The sequence below is a fragment of the Mastigoproctus giganteus genome, chromosome 8 (assembly GCF_048544385.1).
Source record: "Mastigoproctus giganteus isolate SK-2022 chromosome 8, ASM4854438v1, whole genome shotgun sequence".
In the NCBI taxonomy this organism is placed as follows: Eukaryota; Metazoa; Arthropoda; class Arachnida; order Uropygi; family Thelyphonidae; genus Mastigoproctus; species Mastigoproctus giganteus.
Window position 1 is genome coordinate 32096012 of NC_143582.1, and position 6344 is coordinate 32102355.

Here is a 6344-nt window from a genome sequence, read left to right on the forward strand (position 1 = left end):
CCATTTTTATGTGCTGGACAAAGTAATAAATCATTTTGAGTAATTGTCTAAACTTCATAATTGCTGTAATGACCTTTATATATTGCATTTATATAAATATGTTTATGTAAATACAAACATATTTGTCCAAAATCATGTTTTTTCTAGTTGCAGCGCATTAATCTGCACTTTGCAGTATAATGAATAAAATAGTTGAGATAAAGTACGTGTTTACAGTTATTACAGTACTTACTTTAAGTTTTATTCTTAATAATACCATTATATAATAATAGTAATAACTTGTAACCATTATGATCGAGTAACAATAATGATTATTACTGTTATGCAGTCATGAGAGCTGCTGATACAGCAGGGTTGACAGAACTCTAACTCCGGCCCTGGCAACAAAGTCAGGAGAATAATAATATATACAAAAATATAGCTAGATGAATTGTATAACTGCCGGGAGAGGATACATATTTAATATTTTTCTCAGGTGCAAAAAAAATGCACGGTTCCGACATTATTGTATAATAAGTTATATTGTACTGATTAATAAAGTTGCCAAAAATATAATCATCAATATTATTTCATCTCGAACATAAATATTTCAAACTCTGAGTGTTTGGGCTATTTTCACACTGCAAAACTCAGCTTATTGTACTTGAAAGATGTGCATTAATACACACATTTAAAAATAATAAACAAAATAAAAATAAATTTACAAAAAAATGAAACAAGGATATAACCAATACAATTTTATATAAATAATATATTTGAAAGAGCAGCTACTTTTAATCCTGTGCAGCTTTCCTGGTGTACAAAGAAAATATCCATTCCATTTATTTATTATCTATATTCTTTCTGTCTCATTAATTCCACAGTCCCTGCAAGTATTCATAAATAGTGAAAAAAAAAAAAAAAAAAATAGTACATATTACTACAATGATTTTTTTTTTTTAATTTTATTAAATTTCGGTTATTTTGCTTGTTGGAATACTTCAGACCAGAAATATAATCTTAGATCAACCTATTTGTACCTACTTTCAGGCCATCTGATTATAGTTCTGTTGTTGCCATAAATATATCCATCCCATTTACCGAAGGGCTATCCATTTTTCTTAGCGTTATGGTCCCCTCCCATTGTTCTTTTTTCTTTTTTTTTTTTTATCATCGTGTATTACGTCTGCACAAATGTGTGCTCGTGGACGGATCTGCATCATGAGATTCCCCCCCCCCATCCTCTAAAGTAAAGCAAAAGTTATGAACATATATATATATATTTTTTATTTTATTATTATTATTATTTTTTTGATAATGGCACCCAATGATGTAGAGGCTCGAGGAAACTGTCGGTCTTATTTTTACTAGTTTTTACAAGTTTGAGCACCAGTTTGCTTTAGAAAGCTTTAAAAAAAAAAAAAAAAAAATAATATATATATAATACATTTGTTTAAAGACAGCAAATAATGTTTCCCAGTGTCATGTGGCTGGACTTAACAACTGCGAAAGAACACAAGGGCATTATATTTCTGGCTTACAAAAAAAAAAAAAAAAAAACAACACTGTATAAAAAATTTTAAAAATAAAGTGAGGGAACGAAAAAAAAAAAATTCTCTCTCTCTCTCGGCATAGTGCCAAACCCTTCCAACTGCTTCTTTTGCTTTACGCAAAGGAAACATTACTCCTAAAGATCATCTCAAATGAGTTTGGCAATGGTCTAAATCCGGCAACCCCTTTACCAACAAATCGCAGATCATGAAAAAAATAGTGCCTTGTAGAAATAGTTTATTGAAGAACTGTTACATGTTTTATTTTCTTTATTAATTTTTTCTTCAATGGAAAGAAGGAGAAAAATCTTTTTTTTTTTTTTTTTCAATGTAGTGTAGCCAAGTGCTTTTCAAAGTATTGAAAACAGAAATATTGCTATGTTAATAGCGATATTTCTGTTTCACGTAAAAAACTTTCTGCAATTTTCATAATCTTGCTGTACCTTCTACATGTTGGGATTGTCATCTGATTATCTCAAATCGCTTTGTAAAATAAATATCACCATTGTAAGTGATTTAAAAAAACAAAACAAAAAAAACAATCAGTATTGTAATTTGTAAAGTAACCGCTTTAAATGAAACACTGGTTATTATGATTAACCAGAAATTAACCTGACTAAACTATAACTAATAAACATTGCTCTATTTTAAAATGAACGATATTATTTTGACAATGTCACAGAAATATAATTTAGAATTAAATTTCGGAATGTTACCGATACCTCATGCCACGAAACAGCGATTCGCGTTCTAGAAGACTTGCATTGATACTAGGATCTCAAGTGAAGCGGTCCTTAGTTTTGGCAGTACAGTACTATATATATTCTTGAGGAGATTTTAGATATATCACTCAACACAACCGCCAAAGCAGGGAGCAGAAGTGGTGTAAACAATATAAACAATTTTGGGTGATCTGTGTGACCTACTTCCTTTCTTGTACCCCTAATTTTTAACTCTTTGTGTTAATCAGATCCTATTTTTATGTTTTTGATTATTCGAACTAAAGATCATATGTGGAAATAGGAAAGCATATAAATTACAATTATTTGAGCCATTCCAGACAAAAATTTTAGCCAATAATGGGTACTACAAAGAAACGCACAGAAAGGAAAACGGGCAAGGGAATATATAGAAATAGTGAGATCCACAAGAGTGTAGTGTAATCCAAGTGCATATTTCAAAAAAAAAAAAAAAAGTCAAGTAACAAAAACAAGACCTTCGTTTCATTATATCGGTTAGGCACATGGAATCCGTTTAGAAAGGTGATTCCAGTCCGTCTTAAGGACTTTCTGACGGCCTTTTTACTTGGATTTGTTTTGTTGGGCGCAAGCGAAGGTACAGGGAGTTATTCCAAGGCTCTTCCCTCCCCCCGTCTTCTCCTTGTTTGTTTGTTTCTTTCTATCTTCCACCAAACGGGCAGATCAGTCTGTATCTGTGTGCCCGGTTTTCCCACACAGATACAGACACATTATACACACGTGCGGAATGGAAAACACCGCTTACAGCGTATATAAATTCATAGAGTTAAGGATTCATTGCCACTATCAATAAAGATAAAGTAAACATAAAATGATACAGAAATTTACAGGAAATATGAAGGACAGTGATCTTAAAAATAGCGTACGATAAAAATAAATTTATTCGTGTATGCTGTACGAAATATAAATTAATAGATTTATATTTTCTACGTTATATATCAATTAGTTAGGAAAAGGAGGAATTGCCTGGATGATGTCCTGAAGAACACTTCTGTGTTGATACTCTCCGTTGTTGAATTCCAACCATTTACACGAATTCCTCACACTCCTAGACAAAATCAATGATCCAATATACTACGGAATCGGAGGCCCGCGGACCCCAAACCCGACCCCAAAATACATCGAATCTCACCAACCCAAATATTTGAGTGAGAGAAGACAATAAGTTGTCAATAAGGTTGGTGATTCGATGTATTTTGGGGTCTGCGGGCCTCCGATTCCGTGGTGCATTAGATCATTGATTTTGTCTAGGAGTGCGCAGAATTAATATGTAATACATAGTTAATTCAAAAACGGTGAGTATCAACACAGAAATGTTCTATAGCCCCAGGGGCTCACATCTGGTGAGTATCGGCTTGGCACACCCAGGGTCCTAAGCTGGATATCATCATTCTTCTCTTTCTTGGTGATTCCCTTCTATTTCTCTCTCTGTCTCTGTCTGGGGTAACTGAAATTTTTTTTTTGGCTAGTGCAGAAAAAGCCTCAGGCTTCCTTGCACCATAAGGCTAATAATAATAATAATAACATCATAGAGGTAATTCCTCCTTTTCTTAACTAAACGAAATATAAAAAAAAAAAACTAGATGTACCCAGCATAACATATACCACCTTTCTGATTAATGGCGTAGTTTAATTTAGATCCTTCAGTCTTTGCCTTTCTTGTTTAGCAGTGATATAATTCTACAGCAGTCACCTGTGGATATATGCATATGTCTCTATTTGCAAGTGATTCTCGGTCTTCTGCAACATTAGCATTAGCATTAGTAGAGGCATTTGATGCAAGAAAGCAAGCTTATGCAGCATCAGCCAAAAAAAAAAAAAAAAACCACTTCCACTTCACCCCTCTGTTCGTTCAAAATACCTGTCCAGCTGAGCCTTAAACTTATTTAGGCTATCAACCTCCACCACAAGGGATGGAAGTCTGTTCCACCAACCAACCACCCGCTGGCTAAAGGCAAATTTCCGCACGTCTATCCTACATCTGTCTTTCCTCAATTTGAATTTATGCCCTCTCAGGTGATTTTTCTGAGCTAGAGGAAGAATCCCATCAGCATTGAACATGCTTAAACCATTCAAGGCTTTATACACCTCTATCAGATCACCTCGCTGGTGCCTAGTCTCCAGACACTGTAATTTGCAAAACTTAAGCCTTTCTTCGTAAGAGCACCCCTTTGTTCCATTCACTAATCTTGTTGCCCTTCTCTGTACTCGTTCCAGCAGGTCTACATCCTTCTTGAAATGAGGCCTCCAGACCTGTATACAGTACTCTAGGTGTGGCCTGACCATTGCCTTATACAATGGAATAATCACCTCCTTATCCCTGTTGGAAAAATTCCTGTATATCATTGACAATACTCCATGAGCTACTCTTGCAGCCCATCTGCACTGCTCAGAGAACTTCATATCTGCCTGCACAAACCACCACCCAAGTCCCTTTCATTCTCTACCACTGTCAGTGTAGTACCACAGAGTTGATACGTTGCTCTGGGGCTTGCTGTTTCCCATGTGTAGTACTTGTCATTCTCTACCACTGTCAGTGTATACCACAGAGTTGATACGTTGCTCTGGGATTGCTGTTTCCCATGTGTAGTACTTTACATTTGTCAATGTTAAACTTCATTTGCCACCTCTCAGCCCATCTGCTCAACCTTTCCAGATCCTGTTGCAGCAGCATAGTGTCAGTAGTGTCCTTGACAACCCTGCCAACCTTTGTATCGTCTGCAAACCTTGGACATTAAGCTTGATATACCATCATCAATATCATTTATAAATACAGAAAACAATAATGGACCCAACACTGAGCCCTGAGAGACTCCACTAATAACATTAGTCCACGATGAGCAGTGTCCATTGATTACCACTCTCTGGTCTTCTCCCCCTCAACCACCCCTTTATCCATAGGCAGCAATTTGCCTCCAATGCCACACTGCTCCAATTTGTGCAGCAGTCTTCCATGTGCAACAGTATCAAAAGCCTTTCTAAGATCCAAGTATATAATATCAAAGTTATTCCCTGCATCCAGTTCTTTTGTGACTGCATCATAGTATCCAATCAAGTTGGTCAGGCAAGACTTCGCTTAACAAAACCATTCTGTGTCTGAGCTATAACTGAAGTCTTGTCTAAATGATCCTGCAGTGCTTCTTTAACCAGTGCCTCCATTAATTTTCCTGGAACAGAAAGTTAAGCTCACAGGTCTATAATTACTTGTATCAGCCTTTTGATCCTCCTTTGTGAATTGGGGGTCACATTTGCACATTTCCAGTCTATGGGTACCTCCCCTGAGTCCAAGGAAGCTCTCATAATTATGGCTAAGGGTTTGCTTACTTCCTTTGCTGGCCTCCTTTAATATAACTGGATAGATCCCATCCACCCCAGGTGCCTTTCTTGTGTTTATCTTCAACAGTTTCTCCTCCACTTTACTCCCGAGTTATTTCAAGATTCTGTAGCTTACTGCTAGAGTTGAATACACCTCTGGCATTCCCCTCGCTGAATAACTCCTCATGTCGTGAATGTCGATGCAAAATATTCATTTAGTTTGTTAGCTACCTGAGCAGGATCATCAACAGTTGACCCATCAATATCAAGTGGACCAATCTGATTCATCCCTTCCTTCTAAAGTTTACATAAGTAAAGAACTCTTTGCTGTTTTCTTTTCATACCTTGCCAAGGATTTCTCGTAATCTGCCTTCGCCTGCCTAACCTCCTTTGTAACTTGGTTGCATATCAACTTGTATCTATCATAGGCTTCTGTGTCATGTGTTAATTTGTAAGTATCCCATGCATTTTTCTTCTCTGCCATATGCCTCATTAGTTCATCTGACATCCATTTTGGCCTAAACCTATGATCAATATTTCTTAGTTGGTATGTAAAGCCTAGTAGCTTCCAAGATAAGTTCTTTGAATGCTTCCCATTTTGAATTTGCTGTTGGTAACATCATCAGTTGGTCCCACTGTATAGAACTTAAATACTGTCTCAGTCCATTGTAGTCGCCTTTACGGAAGCAATAACCCTTCCCTTTACCCCTAATGGTAGTTACCTCTTTGAGTAAATCCCACT